Genomic DNA, 19,452 nt, shown 5'->3' on the forward strand with positions numbered 1-19,452 from the left:
GGAACAGAGGCTGTGCGGGGAGCTGAGGGGCCCCTCATAGACTAAGGCAAGTACAGATCACAGGTAACAAAGCAGATGTGTGAGGAGACTAGCTGGGACTGGACAAAGAATTACCCAGGAGGGATGTGGATGGGGTGTGTGGGAGATTCCGCAATGACTGCATCAGAACTGATAGCTATCCTTGGGGCTGGAGAGACGGCCTAGTTGTTAAGAGCACTTGCTATTCTTCCAGAGGCAGTTCAGTTCCCAGTGCCTATAACTCCAGATCCAGGATGTCCAAATCCTCTTCTGGTCTTTGTGGTCTCACACACAACTGTGTGCCATACAGTCACCTCCCCCACATAGGAAAAAAACCCTAAATCTCCAAAATATCTAAATAGCCAAATAATGTGAACAAAATCAAACCTGGATGTTAAACTATGGTAAGAAAACATCCTTTTGATGTTGGGTTAGGTAAAGATTTCTTAGGTACATTACTGACATTTTAAAATGATATCAGCTTTATTGATAAGGATACACAGCTGGCCACAAGCCCACAGGTGTTACGTCGGTCTCTTTGATTTAGTCATCTTAAATGGGAGGGAAAGGATGTTGCAGATGTCTTGGTAATACCCTTTGAAGTTCTGGATTTTGCCGACGTCCAACTTACTCTTGCTCTAAGAAATGGCTATCTAACCCAAAGTCATAAAGATTTACACCTATTTTTCTAAGCGTTTTATAGTTTTATCTTTTTCATTTAAGTCTTTGGTCTCCCCTTAGTTTAGTTATTTTACGTTGGGGAGGGAAGTTCTTTATCTTGGTACTGTGATGGGTTATCAAAGTGTAAACCCGTGTGTACAGTTTACTATATGTCAATTACACTTCAAAATTAGTTCAAAAGTGATTTTCTCAAATGATGTAATTAAATGTTATATATTTATGATGGAGACTTTAGAATTTTGTTTTTGATTTCAATCTTTGTCAGTTTGTGCTGTTGTTGAAGTCTTGGGATGGGGTTGTGGTTGAGTTCGTAGAGTGCTTGCCTAATATACACAGGCCCTGGGTTCAATTCCCCGCACCTTAAAAAGGGAGAAAATTTGATATTGCTCAAGAATATTAATATTCTAAACATTAAATAACAATGAACATTTTAAAAACATGAACATTTATTTCACTACTTAAAATGTAGAAGCTCATTACAATAACGAAAGCATAAACATCAATTCAATCCCATACAAGAATGGTTTTAGAAGGGTTCAAGTCTTTACTGAGAAAAAAAGAATTATTTTCTTAGATCTCTTCTGTGCTATTTGCTTTCTCTCTCTCTCTCTCTCTCTCTCTCTCTCTCTCTCTCTCTCTCTCTCTCTTTCTCTTTCTCTTTCTTTTTTTCATGAAATCTCACTACATAGCTCTAGTTGTGCTAGAACTAGTTATATACAACCAAGCTGGCCTCACACTGAGAGAGTTGCCTGTCTCTGTCATGAGCTGGGATTAAAGGCATGCACACACCACTACTCCACCTTTTATTTATTTTTTACAGTGTGCATATATCATCTTTTAATAAGACACAGTGATTGTTATTGAAATATACTTCACCTTGTTCCTGTCTGTCTCTGAGGTATCACTGAAGCCTCTTTTGTTCTTTCCTGGCCTTCCTGGGGTTAACTGTGACTGGTAGCAAAGACATCAGAATGGACCTGCCTCAGGATTGAAGACCTCCCCTCCACCAAGCATACTGGGTCTTGCCAGACCCACTGAGCTGAGCAGCTGGAGCCTGCCTGACATTATCACTTGCTGGGGAGGCAGAGGGAAAGCAAGAACACCGAGGAGTAAGAAGCTCCCTTCAAGCCCCATCCTTATCTAAGAAGATTGGGAGGTGGGCACCTACCCTTGGTCTCTTCCACTCCCAGGTTGCTCTGGTGCCCCCACATAAGCAGCTCAGTCTGGGCCAGGACAATGCTTTTTTGTTTTGTTTTGAGACAAGGTCTTCCAAGGAGTTCATGTCTTGAAGTTGGGTCCCCAGCTAGTACACGTAGTCCTTGAGAAGTGATTGGGTCAGGGGGTTGAGACTTCGTGAATGTATTAACACATTGATGGGTTCCTAATTTGATGGCATAATTGAGAGGTGATGGGGGTGGGTAGGCTCCTGGGGTGTGCCTTTGGACTGCCTCTTCCTGTAGCCCCTCCCTGGCCCACTCTGTTCCTCGGCTGCCATGAAGAGAGCCACCTTTGCCTCATACATACTCCTGCTGTTGGGACATTTCACCTGTCTTAGGCCCAGAGCAGTGCAGCAGCCGACCTTGGGCCCAAACCTGAAACTGGAGCCAAAATTAAGTTTTCCTTCTTTCAAGGTGTTTTTCCCCCCAAGGGGTCTGTAATGGCGGCCAGCTACTAACAGAATCACTGGGAGAACAATTGTGGGTGGAGGATTAGATTCAGCAGGCATCTAATGAGCGAAGACGGGCTCCAGTGGCTGCTGAGGAAGCTCGAGTCACTCTCTTTTGGGGACACGGCCCATGGTAAGTGGCTCATCCTGCATTGGAGGGTCACATAGCCATAACACATAAGGACAGAACTGATCGAACGTGTGCTTATTAATAAAAATAATAAGAAGAGAATTTGAAGTTGAGAGGGAGATGGGTGGAGGGCACTAGGGGGAGTTGGAGGGAGGTAATGACATGTGAATATGATCAATATACTTGTATAAATTTATGTAACATTCAAAGACTAAAAAATACTATTTAAAAACACAAGCCCTCAAAAAAAAAAAAAAGCAAGCAAAGTTGTTATAAAAAACAAAAACACCAAAAAGAAAAAAAGAGCAAGCAAAAAGACAATCCCTAAGCACCTGCCTGTCAAACCCTGCATCCGGGGCACTCTTGTCTTTGTAGATGCTGAGAGATGGCAGCTTTGCAATCATTTCCTCTAGATGGCTTTAAACGGTTGTAGACGGAAGAGCCAGCTCAGAGCTGTGCAGCCCTGGAGCTTACTACTTAGAAAAGTAAAGGAGTTGTTTAAAAACCAGTCTGGACGCTTCATTGTGTATTTGTTTAACATTAACTGCGTCACTACCCTCACTTGAGGAGAGAGCCTTCAAGAACAAAGACTCATAATGTTTCAGTTGGGAAATTTCCTCATCTTTAAACTTGGGCTTTTATTGAAATGCTTATCCTTTAGGGATGGGCTGCGAATAGACAGCAGAAATGTCGCCATGTGAATGCTATTCAAAGCAAATATCAGGGCCTTCGCATGGGACCTCCCTTTTCCAAGTAAGCATGTGGAACATAAAAAAGGACACCAGAAATTTATGAGACCAGTGCCACAGACTCTCAGCCTGACCTGGTAGATTGTGCAGAGTCACCCTGTGTCCCATGCACAAGCACTAGGAACTTGAAAATCTGCGGATGATATTCTGACATAACTCCATGTGTGTGTGTGTCTGTATGTCTGTCTGTCTCTGTCTGTCTGTCTGGTGTTCATGCACGTGGAGGCCATGTGTATTAGTGTGTATATGATATTTATGCACCAGAGGACAATCTCCAGTCCAGTTCCTCAGATATTGTGTGCCTCGGTTTTGCAGACAAGGTCTCTCATTTGCTTCATGCTCATCAATTCAACCAGACTGGTTGGCCAGCAAGTCCCAGGGCTCCAACTGCCTCTGACTCCCCAGCACTGGGATTATTGGTGCATACACCATCATGTTTGGATTTTTAAAATGTGGGTTTTGGAGACTGAGTTTAGGTCCTGACACTTGGATAGCAAGATATCTCCCTAATGTCGATAACTCACTTAAAAAAGACTTGTTTTCTTATTTATATGTCTGGATATGTGCCTCTGTGTGTTTTGTGTGTGTGTGTGTGTGTGTGTGTGTGCAGAGGCCCTAAGAGGGTGTCAGTTAGGTCCCCTGGTGCTAAAGTTACTGGTGGTTATTATGAGTCATTTGATGTGGTTGCTGGTAACTGAACTCAGGTCCTCTGCAATAGAAGCAAATACTCTTACCTGCTGAGCTAGCTCTTCAGCCAGTCCCCATAACCTGCTCTTAATAGTAGGATCACTTGAAAGAGAGTGGAAAAGCAGGGAAGGTGGGCTTTTATACTGAACACCTGTTACTGGGACAGTCTCCAGGGGCTCTGTGCATGGAGGAGGCCTGGGTGTAAGGTGAGCATTGCGTTCTCTACTTCTTACTTCCCTCTGGGCCTGAAATAGGTGTTGTCACCAACATACCCGAGAGAAGCAACTCAAGGGAGGAAAGACTGACTTGACTCAGTTTCAGAGGGTTGACTCCATGGTCACTTAGTTTATGCATGGGGCAGGGCATTGCGGCTGTGGATGTGCCTGCTGGAAGACAGCTGCTCACCTCCTAGCCCATCAGGACCCTGGGAGAAGGCAAAGCTGTAGAATATTATTTTAAGGTGTGTTACTTTTGTTTATGCTGTGGAACATTTGTGTGATGATGTAAAGATGTGTTGCTTTTGTTTATGTTGCATTTGCTTAACTCTGCGAAGCTGTGATTCTTTGCCTGTCTAAAACACCTGATGGTCTAATAAAGCGCTGGATAGCCAATAGCGAGGCAGGAGAAAGGATAGGTGGAGTCAGCAGGCAGAGAGGATAAATAGAAGGAGGAATCTGGGAGGAGAAAGGAGAAGATAGAACAAGGAGAGGAGGACGTCAGGGGTCGGCCACCCAGCAACACGGCAAGTCATGGAGAAAGAAGAAAAGAAAAGTTATACAGAAATAGAGAAAGGTAAAAACCCAGAGGCAAAAGGTAGATGGGAGAATTAGTTAAGAAAAACTGGCTAGAAACAAGCCAAGGTAAGGCCAGGAATTCATAAGAAAGATTAAGACTCTGTGTGTGATTTATCTGGGAGCTGGGAGGCAGGCCCGCCCCCCAAAGAGAAAAGAATAAAATAACCAACAACATTTTGGCATCCCACCATGGAGCTAGAGTAAAAGATATCCAATTACAAAAAACAGCAAGCTGCTAGAGATAATATACCTGCATTGTTTGCTCTACTTCCTCTAGCTAGGCTCTGCCTTGTAAAGCTTCCATAACTCCTCAAATTCCTAGGAATCTTCCCCAATATCTGGGTACCAACCATTCAAAAAGGAGCATGTGGGGAGGCAGGGGGGTCTTTCACATCCAACCCATAACACGATCCACCCCAGGAATCTCTTTCTATTCCTCCATCCTTATGTGGCGGCTTCTTCCCTCCTTCCTGTTGAGCTATGCCTGGTCACCTCCTGCCATGGGAGAGAGCAGCGAACTACAGTGGGGGAAGTGTCCAAAAGGCAGGCAGTGCTAAGACCGTTTGGGAGGAGCAGATCTGCCCACAGGAGAGGGAACAAAGGACGAAGCTAGCAACAGGCAAAGCGAGGCAGCTCCTGCGAGATCCAGCTGGCAGAATGGTGAAAACGGTGACGTGTACACACATCAAGGTGGAAGAGCACTCGGGACTTCCTCGGGAAGCAGGCCAGGCCATCGCGGGTGGGAAGCGGACAGTGATAACTGAACTACATCCTCGCTAGTTGGCTGCTGAGTGTGATCTTGGGCAAGGATGAAGTCTCTCAGCCTCTTTGTCCTCATCTGTCAAAAATGATTGGTCTTCGTGCTCCCCCATGACAGGAATTATGCTTGAAGTGAGGGAATTTGGATGACAGGAGGGTGTGTGCTTTCAGGCAGGTTGTTAGTGTAACATGATGAGGACCCACTTCTCAATGGACATGGCGCTGTGTGTAGTTTGAAGAACACACACACACACATGCGTGCAGGCACACAGGCACATACACACACGCATGCAAACAAAATAGCAGCAGAATTAGGTCAGGTTGGGTTCTTGGTGTAGTGACTGGAACTCGTTCCTCAGATGACTTGAGTAAGAGACCTATTTTGTTAAGTTTTGTGGCAAAGACCTGACTCAACTCTTTCTTGGATAGCTGTCACACAGGGTCCTCTTGGTTTTTAGAACTTCTGTCAATCAACCTAATTGCACTCATTTGCATTATTACTCTTCCCCTTCTCAGATACTTATTAGCATCCATAGGACCTGTATGTACCATGAATGTGTATGTGCATGTGTGTGTATTGTATATGTCAGGGAGGGCAAACCTACACACACGGAGGCCAGAGGTCAATGTTGAATGTCTTTGTCAACTGATTCATTTTGAGACAGTCTCTCCCTGAACGTAGAGCTCATTGATCGGCTAGATTGGAGGCCAACGAACTCCTGATATCCTTTTGTCTTTACCTCCTCAGAGCTGGGATTGCAGGTGCATGTGTGTCCCACACTTGATTTTTCTTTTTTTATGTTGGGCCTCTATCCTCAGTTCCTCATGTTGGTAAGGCTGACCAATCCATCACCCTAACCTGGATTTTGAGTTTAACTTTCCTTGAAACCCTTCTTCCTCTTGTTGAGTTGGGGCTGAGCAGAGAATTCTCAGGTGGCTCCAGTAACATGTGGGGATAAGACAGTGTATTGTGTGGTCCTGACAGGCAGCGTCTGACACTGATTTCTTCCCTTCACACAATTTTCCTTAAAATACTTTATCTGTTATTGGGGCTGTGGAGAGAGCTCAGTCAGTAAAGTGCTTGTTAAGCAAACAGGAGGACCTGACTTGGATTCCCAGAACCCATAGTCATGGTGGCATGTGCTTGAAATCGCAGCACTGGGGGTAGAGACAGGCAGATCCCGGAGGCTCACTGGCTAAGCATCCTAGACTCTTGGTGAGCTCCAGACCAGTGAGAGACCCTGTTTCAAACACCAACGTGGGTGATGCTTCATGAATGACATCTAAAGGTGTTCTCTGGTCTCCACCATGCAAGCAACCTCATGCATGCACATCCATGTACACATGCATTTGAGCACAGAAGTGTACCTCCCCATGAACATGTGGACACACGCATATACATATCAAAAAGTAATAAATGAATCTATTGTTTGGAATAACTGTAGATTAACAGGAAAGTTGCAACAATATAGGCTTTCTATATACCCTTTACCCAGTTTCCCATGATGCTAGTGTATTGCACAAACAGAGCTATTTGCCAAAGATAAAAGATTAACACCCAGACAATAGTGAACTAAGTAGGCTTTATTTCAATTTCCCCAGTTTCCTCAGTCTGGACTCCTTCACGATTAAACCAGCTTATACACAACAAGTCCAGAGGCAGGTGGTTCCCCATTCAGCTGGCTGGGTGACTACTGATGCCACAGAAGACCTTGGTTCTGTCATTCTGTGTCACATTGTCTCCATCCACAAAGTGAATGTCAGAGCTTCAGACGGCACGCCCAGGTACATCATAGCCCGTAGGCAAGCAAAGAAGCCATTTCATCTGGGTGGACTCGTTGGGACTAAGCTGCTTTGCTTGGGTTTTCTGTTCCTTGAGGTTACTGAGTCTCCCAGTTCCAGAAGACCCTGGGGTCTGAGAATCTGGAATCCACCCTGTCTGCGTTCCCACCAGGTCATCACTGAGACCTCTGCATTAGTTTCCTATTTCAATGCACCCGTTTCAGAAAAACTTAAGTGGCTTAATCCAAAAATGCATTTATTCTCAACCCTTGTAGAGGTCAAAAATCTAAAGCTATGTGCTGGCCAGGGTTTCTAGAAGCTTCTGGAAAAATCCGATTGCTTCTCCTTTTGGCTGTATTCCTTTTTCCTTCCGTGGGGACCTTGTGACTGCGCTGGACCCACCCAGGTCATTTAGCACATTCTCCTATCTTTATTTTGTCTGCAGAACCCCCTTGCCATGTAAGGCAGGGCATTCACAGGTGTCCGGGACTAAGAGCTGAGCTGGGTAATTTTGTGGGCTACTGTTCAGTTAAAGATCTGTTTCATCAAAGGTGATCCGAGCGCCCCCCTCCTGGCTCCTTAGAACCTGGTGCTTTTTTGTGGTTTGTCTTCCAGGGTTCAATTTATGTGTGGGTCCCAGCCAGCCCCAACACGTTGTATGTTCCGCCAACAGGCTTTGGAGGACCTGCTTGGATCTCGTGTCCTGCTCCTCCCAGGAGCGGCTGCAGAGGTCTGAGAGAAGAGGGAGACTATTCATGCCGAATGAACTACTTCAACATTGGGGGAATTGGGGCCCTTGTGTGTTCTCAGTAGTAGGAAAGTGGAAAAAGATGTTGCTGACAGAGGTCCCAGATGGTTTAGATGGGTTTTTAGCTTTTCCTCAGAAGTCCATTGCTTTGAGGACCTTCAATGACGTCAGAGCTCCAGTAAATCTGAGTAATCATGGCGCTTGGGTGTCTCTCAGGGAGGGTGAGCACTGGAGCTGTCCTCTATGACCTCTGACCTGTTTCTTAGCCATCTGGTCTTTGTGTGTGTGTGTGTGTGTGTGTGTGTGTGTGTGTATGTGTGTATGTGTGCGCGCGCGCGCGCGCACACTATGAGGGATTCAGGGTTGTGCTATCCGTTTTTCTCCTCAGGGTCACATGCTGCACTTGAAGGCTGGGCCAAAGGCCCTCATAGATATGAAGTACGAGTGTACTTCCCATGGCGCCTCCCTGTATGCGCTTCTGCTTGAACCTCTGCATTTGTCTCCACAACAGGGGCAAAGCAGGGGCACTTGGCTGTAAAATGAGGGGTTTGAGTCCTCCAGTGGTACAGCTTGTGGTTGGAGTAGGGGAACAGAAAAGAAGGTTTTGGAGTCAGAAACAACATCCTAGAGATTGCAATTATGACGCCTGATTCCAGAGCGGGATACAGAGGGAGAATGGGCTGTGCTGCTGGGATCTGTTGCTCCCCGCCGCTGAGTCCCAAACCCCACATTGTTCTCACTCCCCACCCATGCTCTTTCCTCTAGTGTAAGCCCCTGGGTGAGAAGACTGTACCATCCCACCAAGACACAGTAACCTATGACTAAGACTTGAACACAGCAACCCAAATCTTCCCGTGGAACACACCCCTTCTGAGAGGGAAAGCGGCAGCGTCGTTTTGCTGTTCCAGGTTCTGGTGGTCAGAACAGTTAGCAGCTGACAGAGGAGAAACTGAAGGGAAACAGTGTGAGCACGTTTCCATGGTAGAGTAAGCTGTGTGGGCGATGACGTCAGCAACTGATATGGACACATCACCAGAGCTGGCACCCACAGCCCTGGATGTGATGCTGGCTTGTGAGCTTCCCCCACTATACTAGGACCAAGCCTCAGGTTTTGAGGCTACAAAAATCTGCGCCTTTCCTTACTTGAATGGAAGCTAGGGCAGGTCACGTGACAAAGGCACTGGAAACGATGAGGCTATTGACCAAGAACCTTATGCTCAGGGGAGCATGTGGCATTTACGTCCCTCAACCTCCGAACCCAGCAAGTCTCTCCAACATGTCATCAGTGTGAGGAGACCTCTGGGAAGGTCAGGCTCTCAGCCACAGCCGTATGCGAAGACAACAGTACAATCTGGAGGCATAGTTGGAATGTTTGTCAGTGCCGATGGTTAGAAATTATCCTGAGCTTGTGTGTGAGTCATGCTGTCTTTCTCAAGGGTGGCTGGGGAACAACTGAGGATCTCCCAGGGCCACAAAGTTTGATTCATCCTGTGTCAGTCCGTGGGGACCGCAGTTTGGTCCGATTTCAGGCAGAGTACAGCAAACAGCACACGCGACTCGACCTATGAGATGCTTGGGGATGTTCTGACAGCACCTCCTTTCTCTGTCTGTTTTCCCTCAGGGCAGCAAGGAGTTAGAAAGCCACAGCCACCTCAGAGTCCTGGGAAAGAGCAGGCACTGCCGAGGGACAGCTGGGTTTTCCCTGGCCCGAGATAAAGTGGGAAGCAGACTCACACATCCACAGTGAGACATTCATTTATGGCAGCTGGAGAGGAGGCCAGCTTCTGGAGCTCTGCGGAAGGAAGTCAGGGGGGGGGGGGTATCAGATGTCAGAGCTCAGTGGGAGGTCATTGGGTCCCCACTGGCCACTGGCCAGGGATGCTTCATGCCTCATTTACTTGTAAGAACTGAGGCGATGAAGGCCTAAAGGAATTAATTCTTTCCTAGCCAAGAAAATATAAAATCGCTTTATCAGAGTTCCTAACTGCAAGTAAAAGCAACTGACCATCGGCTAATGGAACAGGAGGGGTTTTATGAGCAAGACAGGGCCACTTTGTACCTGTTTAGAAGTTGCATAGCCAGGTGGGGCACCCTAGCTCCTGACACCAAACCCACCTGGTGAGGACACCTTTCCTCTGTGGTAGCATCCACTGTGGGACTCCCTGGACACTAGCCTTACGCTACTTCAGACTGCAGCTGCTTCTCCCTGGGACGGTGTGTGCAGGGCAGGGGTAGGGGTGGGGCTTATAAGGGGCAGAGGCAATTTACTCTCCTCCCTGCCACAGAGACTTGAGCAGTCAAGGGTTGGACATTCTGGATTTGGGAGTTTTGAGCCGTAGTCTCACATCCGGGACACAAGGCCAGAAGGAAATACAGATCTTTGGTGAACAGATTTGATTGTCACCTACAGGTAGAGGTGATGGAAATAACAGGCCATGTGATCTTCCTTGCTTTTGGCCATGGCCTCCTTCCGATGGCCTCTGGCCTTCAGGGTGAGGCCCACAGTGCCGATTTGCTTAGGACTTTCCTGCCTAGGTCAGTTATGATTAGATGCACACATACACTACAAAATGATGGCTGCCATCAAATTAGCTAACACATCGACACTTGGTTGTGTGTGTGCTCACACACGCTCACGGTGAGGACACTTGCGTAACCTGGAGTCCGGGGATGTAGCTCAATGGCGGAACAGTTGTCTAGATTGCAGAAAGCCTTGGGTTGGACCCCTAGCACTACTCAAGAGAGTCTAAATTTTTAATAGCAAATATCAAGCTAATAACCTTGCTGTGTTAGAAACTTTTTGATTATAATGTTCCTACTAAAATAGCTGATCCTGTTATCCTAAGAAAATTTGTAATGTACACATCAGTTTCCTAAACTTAATCAAATGTGGTAAAACTTGTGTATGTGAGTCGTAACTATCATGTTAGGTATGTTTAAAACATGCATTAGGAAGCCAAGGGGGAGGTGTCACGTACTGTTAAATCCAGCACTGTTAAATCCGGAGGTAGAGGCTTTATGAGTTCAAGACTGTCGTGGTTTACATAGAAAGTTCCAGGACAGGCAGAGCTACAGAGAGAAACCCTATCTCAGAAACAAACCAAAAGCCAAAAATCCCCAAACAAATAATAATAATAATAATAATAATAATAATAAAACACATTAAAGCATTACTAATCAATGTTTGTGCTGGTTGGTTTTTGCAAACGAGAGTCATATGGGTAGAGAAAACTTCAGTTGAGGAATTACTTCCATCAGATGGTCCTGTGGGCACATCTGCGGGACATTCTCTTCATTAACGATTGATGCCGAAGGGTCCAGCCCACTGTGGGTAGTGCCAACCGTGGACAGGTGGTCATGGGTGGTTCAAGAAAGCAAGCTGAGCAAGCCATGGGGAGCGGCCAAAAAAGAATTCTCTCGTGGGCTCTGCTTCACTTCCCACCTCCAGGCTCCTGCCCTTGCTTCTCTAGATGGCCCACGATGTAGAAGTGTAAGCCAAATTAACCCTTTGCTCCCCTAAGATGGTGTTGGTCACGTTGTTTCTCACAGTGATAAAAAGCAAACCAGGACGAAGTGTGGAGTGTTTGCCGAGACGGATCTGACCCTGCCATTTTGTCCGGAGGACTGGCGAGCATCTGGAACTTCAGGCTGAAAGTCCCTGGAGCTTAATGAGCAGCCCTGAGAACTTGGATGACAAGAAGGAGGGACAGGCAGAGAATGGAGACCTGGCTTGTGACGTTTCAGAGGTAAGCGAGGGCTCCATTGGAGCTGTTTCTGTTATATTTGAACTGGGAATCATTGGGAGTGAAATGGATGCTTCTCCGGGGCCATGGATGCCGGTCAGCTGGGACCGAAGAATCAGATGGTATTAATTGCTGAGGCAAAATCTTCTGGGAGGGTTTTCCTCCCAGGGTCAGCACACAGACACCGTGGTTCAGTGGTGGCTGAGGTTGTGCATCAAGTTGGCAGCAGACTTTGGCAAATAATGTGTGAAGTCTCCCATGGGGTATTGGCTTTGAAGGCATGAAGTAGTCATGAGAGCAGCTAAGGCTTGGCCGTAGGTGAGGTCAGGAGAGGCCGTTGGTGAAGGCGCAACCTCCGTTGCAGCGGAGACCCCAGGATACTGGAGATGCAGGGTTAATGGGATATCTGCCAAGGACAGCAGCAGGTCAGATGAAAGTTAACTAAGCCGGGAAGAGAAGCTGTGTGTGTCGCAGATGGCAGAAGGAGCTGCCCAAATGCCTTGGAGTCCAGAAGATGGTGAGTTCCAAATGTTGGACGCTGAGTTATTTACACTGTTGGGTTTTGGTTTTTGCTTTGATCTGACTATGACTATGCCCTGGTTCTTTCCTCTTAGAATAAGAACTTCTTGTGTTAACTATGGGTGCCTGTGACGTAAGAGACCAAATACTTTTAAAGAGACATTGTACTTTAAACTTTAAAATTGTGCTGCATTTTATATTGTGATGTTAATGTTAACGTGAACTTGGGGACAAAGAGAGGAAGGTTTATGGTTTAATAGTGATGCATTTGTGGACCAAGTGGACAAAGGGTTGGTCAACTGTGCGGGTTACTGTCACAAGCTAGAGTCTCCTGGGAGCAGGAATTACCTCCATCAAACTGGTCCGTGGGCAAGTCTGTGGCACATTTTCTTAAACAATGATTGATAGGGAAGGGCCTAGCACACTGTGTGTGGGCCAGGCCTACCCTGGGCAGTTGGTTCTGGGTTGTTAAACAAAAGTTGAGCAAGCAATGTAGAGCAGGCCAGTAAACAGCCGAAGTTCCCACGAGTACAGACCTGGCTTCCCCCAATAACAGGTTTTGATGTGAAGTGTGAGCCGAGGAAGACCTCTTCGCTCCCGAGTTGGTTTTGGTCATGGTGTCATAGCACAGTGTAAGAAAAGGAGTTTATAGTTTAAAAGAAGGGAGTTTATAGAAGGTGGATGCTATGATGTCTTCCCTGGCCAGCATCAGAAAACCCCAGGCCTTTGCAGACACTCAGCAAGCTTAACCTGTGTGGAGGAAGTGAAAGACAAGTCATTTTGCTCATGGAAGGGGAACTTAAACACGTGGATAGCCGGGTGGTGGTGGCGAATGCCTTTAATCCCAGCACTTGGGAGGCAGGTGGATCTCTGTAAGTTCGAGGCCAGCCTGGTCTACAGAGTGAGTTCCAGGACAGTTAGGGCTGTTACACGGAGAAACCCTGTCTCGAAAAACAGACAAAACAAAAGAAAAAGCACACGTATGAAGCATACAAGGCATGGGCTTTTCTAATTTCTCTTGCTTCCTAGTCCCTTCATGGTGAGCTCTGTATTCTGTCTAGGTGAGTTGGGGGTGAAAGGCTCTGTGCTTTGTAAGCAAACACATTTGGGGGTGAGTCCCAGCTGCATCAATGATCAGCAGAGTGAGTGACGTGGCACATTGCCCTCCCCGGGGGCCTCAGTTTCTCATCTGTAACACAGGGATGAGAACATTTTGCTCACAAGACTGTGACGAGAACTTCATGAATGGCTGATATACATGGTGTAGACTTCTGTGCAGCGTGGGAGACTTTTCCTTCGGCTTAGAATCCCACTTATGTTATAGAAAGCAGTTTGAAAGAGATAGGTTTGCAACTGCGTTAGAAGAAAAGGTCACTAAAGGGCAGCAGAGAGCTCGTGAGGTATCTTAAAGAGGGCTCCACCGCTTCTTTTGTTTATTTCTTCAGTCTCCTTTGTTTTTGGTTTGTTTTGTTTTGAGACGAGAAAGAGTTTCTCTGCTGAGTCCTGGAACACAGAGATCCAACTGCCTCTGCCTCCCTCGGGGTTAAAAGTGTGTGCCCCTGTGCGCGGCTATAATCACATTTCCAGAGGATTAGTTATCTTCATATCTCTGTGCTGACTCTAGGAACTCGGATTCTTTCTTTTCTGTTTTATTCAGCACGATTCCAATCCCATGGAAACTATTCTGGCACTGCCCAGCCTTCCATCTTGCTAAATGGCATTGGTTAGCCACTACTTAAAACACAGTCTTGTTTCCATGACAACGATCCTCTCTGGTATCCTCCACCTTCCCTGTGGCTTCCCACTCTGTCTGCTGGGCTGGTTCCTCTTCCTGTGCCTAATCCCTGGACATCACTGTTCTCAAGTGTTCTTGGCTCCTTCTCGTCCTTTCCCTTCATCTCCTTTAGTTCATCCGTTCTCATGACCTTGCACACCTGCATTTTCCTCTCCAGTCCAGGTCTGTCCTTGGAATTCCAGACTCGCATACTCCATTGCATTAAAAAAAATCATACTTATTCTTTCTCATTTTCTCCCCTCCTCACTGCCCCCTCCTTTTCCTGGACGAAGACAGCGAACAAGCCAGGAAACGGGACTTCACCAGCTACGGGATGTTAGCACCTTAGTCTTAGAAGTCCAAGAATTTTGAGAAATATGTTGACTCTTTAAGCCAGGCCCTTTCAAATGTTTTCACTGGAGAAATAGTTACTTGACCCCAGGTGTATATGGATATATAAACTAGAGGTATAAGTAAAATGTTTACTGATAATATATCATAAATCCTTTGTTAAAAATTCTTTCATATGCCTATATATTGCCTACTCATTAAAGATAGCAGAAAATGTGCATACTAATGAGATGATATGCTTGTTTTACCTAGAGATTAAATCTTGGCTAAATGTTTTACACTGCAGGACAGAGAGCATTGCCAACAAAGTTTTCAGAATTGACTGATATTTTGATTTTATAATCTTCACTGCTAAAAATGCCATTTTGTATAAATACATAAAACAGCAGAAATATGTTTAGGACCTTTTCAGAAATTGTTGGAAATTCTGTCCTAATCCCAAGCCTAAATTGAACGGGCATTTATTTATTTATTTTGGTTTTCTGAGACAGCGTTTCTGTATATAACAGTCCTGACTGTCCTGGAACTCACTCTGTAGACCAGGTTGGCCTCGAATGCACAGAGATCCACCTGTCTGACTCCCGAGTGCTGGGATTAAAGGCGTGCACCACCACCACCCAGTGAGTTTTTTTAAAAATAACATTCAAATCAATCACTAAAACAGCAGCTTTTAAAAATCATACAATATAGTGCAAAAATTATTTGATATCTTCTATGTTATAATCCAACGATTATGTTTCTATAAAAATCAGAAACTTTGTATATACAGTAAAAATGCCACAGTTCATGGTATAAAAGAGTCTCAATTCTGAGGTTGCTAACAAAGAATGTTCACTGGGGTGTAGCGCCTGCACTATGAGATGGTACGCTAGCCGGTAACTAAGCTGGAGACACACACACACACACAGACACACACACAGACACACACAGACACAGACAGAGTCCCCTGGAACTGGAGTTAGACAGTTATGAGCCAGTGCGAGTCTGGGAATCAAGTCAGGGCTCTCTGGGAGAGCAGCCCTTGATCTTAAACTTCTGAGCCATTTTTCAACCCATGAAAAAAAAGCCTCTCTAAGCATTGCAAAAAACTCTAGAACAGTGGTTCTGAACCTGATAGGGGTGTCAAACCACCACCTTACTCAGGTCACCCGAGACCATGAGAAGATAGATATTTCCATTATGATTCATAACAGGAACAAAATTACAGTTTTGAAGTAGCGGTGAAATAATTTTGTCATCACAACATGAGGAACTGTATTAAATAGAGTCACAGCATCAGGAGGATTGAGAACCACTGCTTTAGAAAGCTGTGGAAAGTATTAATTTAACAAAAATACTAATAAAGTAATTCTGCATGACAATTAGACCAAAACAAAAACCCCACTATAAACAAGGTCCAAAGGAAAATGACAAACTGGGGAAGATATTTGCAACAGAAATTAAAATGTTGATTTAAAAAAAACGTATTAGTCTGGCAGTGGTGGCGCGTGCCTTTAATCCCAACATTTGGGAGACAGAGGCAGGCAGATCTCTGAGTTCGAGGCCATCCGGGTTTACAGAGTATCGGGAAAGATTATTTTAAGGTGTGTTGCTTTTGTTTATGCTGCATTTGTTTAACTCTGAAGCTGTGATTCTTTACCTAAAACACCTGATGGTCTAACAAAGAGCTGAACAACCAATAAATAGCAAGGCAGGAGAAAGGATAGGCAGGGCTGGCAGGCAGATAGGATAAATAGGAGAACCAAGGAAGAGGAGGACATTAGGGACCAGCCACCCAGCAAGTCACGGAGAAAGAAGTAAAGAAAAGCATAAAGAAATGGAGAAAGATAAAAGCCCAGAAACAAAAGGTAGTTGGGATAATTAGTTAAGAAAAGTTAACAAGAAACAAGCCACGCTAAGGCTGGGCATTCATAATTAAGAATATTCCTCTATGTGTGTGATTTATCTGGGAGCTGAGTGGTGGGCCCCTCAAAAAGCCAAAAGAGTAAAGCTTCACACAACAACAGGAGAGCCAAGGCTTCACAGAGAAACCCTGTTTCAAAAAACAGAAAGTACCCTTCTCAAGTTGATTTTAAAAAGACTACACATGGGGGAATCAAAGATGAGGGCTGGAGAGATGACTCAGTGTTTAAGAGTGCTGGCTACCTTCTCAGAGGACCTTGAGCTGGTTACCAACACCCATTCGGCAGCTCACAACTGCCTTTAACTTCAGTTTTGGCCTCTGGGCTCCATGCACTCAGCATGGAGCAAATGCAGCAAGCAAACACTCATACACATAAAACAAAAACAAAGCTTTAAACTAAAAGAATAAAAGAGGAACAGGTAGTCCACAGAAAAAGAAATGTAATCAGTTCTTAAAAGGCCTTAATTCTCAAACCCACACTGATGTACTCAGCCTAGCCCAGGCTCCTCAGAAACTTGGGGCTTTTACCATTTCTTCAGTGGTGGAGCCACTGTGAGTTGCTCATAATCCAGTAAACAACCCCACTTGTGTAAAAGACCTAAAAATAGATGGCTCAGTGCTTAAGAGCACTTGTTGCTCTTGCAGAGGGCCTGGGTTTGCTGTCTAGCACCTACATGGTGGCCCTCAGTCATCTACAACTCCAGGTCCAGGGGATCCAGTGCCCTCTTCTGACTTCCATGGGCAATAAGCATGCAGGCAAGATGCACATAAAGTAAGTTAAATAAAAAATTAAAAAAGAAAAACCTGAAAATAGGAGGGAACTTGTTGGGTAAGAAGGGTTTGGGGGAGGGGCGGTGAGAGAATGTAACAGGAATAATAATTGTAGGTTTTTTTTTTGTTGTTGTTGTCAAGACCACTGGCTCCCCAGTAATGACATGGAGACTTATTAATTAAGAAAGCTCAACCAGTAGCTTAGGTTTGTTTTTTAACTAGTTCTTATAACTGAAATTAACCCATATCTTTTAATCTGTGTTCTTTTACGTGGCTTGGTCACCTTTACTTTGTAATGCCCTTGCTGCTTGCTCTGCATCCCTGGCGGCTCCTCCTCCTTCCCAGCATCCTCTCTGCCCTCAAATCCTGTCTAGCTATTGGCCAATCAGCTTTTTATTAAACTAATCTGAGTGACACATCTTCATAGAGTACAAAAAGGTTATTTTACAATAATAACCGAAATTCACTGTATACATATTTGAAATTTAAAAAATAAAGGCCCAGGTTTGGGTATGGGGCAGAGGGTCAGCCAGCTGCTTCTATGGGATATTCTGGAATCAGGAAGACCCTCCTTCCTTAGCCTGTGACTTCCTATGTAGCTCAGGCTGACCTCCGCCTGGGTAACTTTCTTCCTTAGCCTTCCTAGGGCTGGGGTCCGAAGAGTGATTCTGTGTCCTTTCCTGACTGTGGGAATGTCTTTGCTTCAGATCTCTGTGTGTGCAAAATTTGAGGTTCAGAGCCTCACAGGCATCCTCAAAGGGGTGGAGTCGGGAGTACCCTGGGTCTAGCCTCTCCACCCCAGTGAGGGAGCTGTTTTCCTCGGCCAGGGGCAGCTCCTGATCCCCACAGCCACAGCACAAGATGCTGTTGACTTCAGCCAGTGCGAACTTGCACACTTTTTGCAGAGCTGAAAATAACGACACGAATCTGCCTCAGCTCTGCCCCTCTGTGAAGAGGGTGAAAAAGCCCAGCCCAGCTGGGACAAAGCCCCTGTTGTTAGCAGATACAGCTCTTGAGTCCCTGAGGTTCACAGAAGTGCTGGAATGACCAAACCCAGCAGGCTGGGTGCAATGGACCCCCTGGGAGGTCCCCCCTCATTCAGCTCTGTTCACACCATGGGAGAGGGTGGGAGAGAGCAGCTTCACGCCTTTCTGGGCACTGGTTGCAAGGAAGGGTGGGGGACCTCCCTGTGGGAACCCAGGGCCCCAAATACTTTCCTTGTGCCTGAGGGCCAGGACCTTCTGATCTTTGTCCCGGGCACCTTGGTCAAGGGCACAGAATGAAGACAGACTGTTCCCAGAGTTTCTCAGAACAGCCTTCCCTTTCATTCAGGAAGCCCAAAGGTTAAACTTAATTTTTTTCTTTTCTTTTTTCTTTTCCCCTTTTTCCCCTTTTCCTTCTCTCTTTCCTTTCCTCTTCTTTCTTCTTCCTGCCTTCCTTTCTTTTTCCTTCCCTTTCCTTTCCTCTCCTTTTTCTTCCCTCCCTCCCTTCTTCCATTCCTTCCTTCCATCCATTTTTTAAGACAAAGTCTCAATACACAGTTCTGACTATCCTGGAACTCACTGTGTAGACCAGAATGGCCATGAACTCCGAGAGATCCATCCACCTGCCTCTGCCTCCCAAGTGCTGGGACTAAAGGAATGCTTCAAGCTTTGCAGTCAGGCTACCTCTCCCATGAGGTCACTATTCTATTAGTTCCTCCTCCCCTCCCTCCCTCCCTCCCTCCCTCCCTCCCTCCCTCCCTCCCTCCCTCCCTCCCTCCCTCCCCCTTCCCTCCTTCCTTTACTTTCTAAACTTGACAAGTAAAACACAAGCAGTACTGACCAGACCTGATTTCTATTTTGTCTCAGCGAACCTCTACACAGTTAGAATAGCCATTCTGCAGCCATGGAGCTTCATATGGGATTCACATTTTGTCTGTCAAATACAGTTTTATGAACTTTCCTACCATAAAAACCCAAAACGTTCATGGTAGAACAATTCGCGTTATATCCTCTTTCAGGACTCACCTGTCCATCCATCTGTCCTGAACATCCAATATTTAACTTCCTTCTCCTTTCTACATGGTAGACTGAACCAAATGTGCACTTATTTATATATGGATATACACATATAGGTTAGGATTTGCATTTAAGGAAGAACACGTGCTTTTTTTTCTTTCTGAGATTGCACAATCTCATTTAATATTATGTATTCTAAGTCAATTCATTTTCTTTCAAATTTTGTGATTTTTACATTTTCTTTAGAGCTGAATAGTATCCTCTTTTATATATTGTAGTGGTTTGCATGAAAATGGTTCCCAAAGGCTTACAGGGAGTGGTACTATTAGGAAGTGTGGCCTTGTTAAAGTAGGTGTGGTCTTGTTGGAGGAAGTGTG

The sequence above is a fragment of the Arvicola amphibius genome, chromosome 13 (genome assembly GCF_903992535.2).
Source record: "Arvicola amphibius chromosome 13, mArvAmp1.2, whole genome shotgun sequence".
NCBI lineage: Eukaryota > Metazoa > Chordata > Mammalia > Rodentia > Cricetidae > Arvicola > Arvicola amphibius.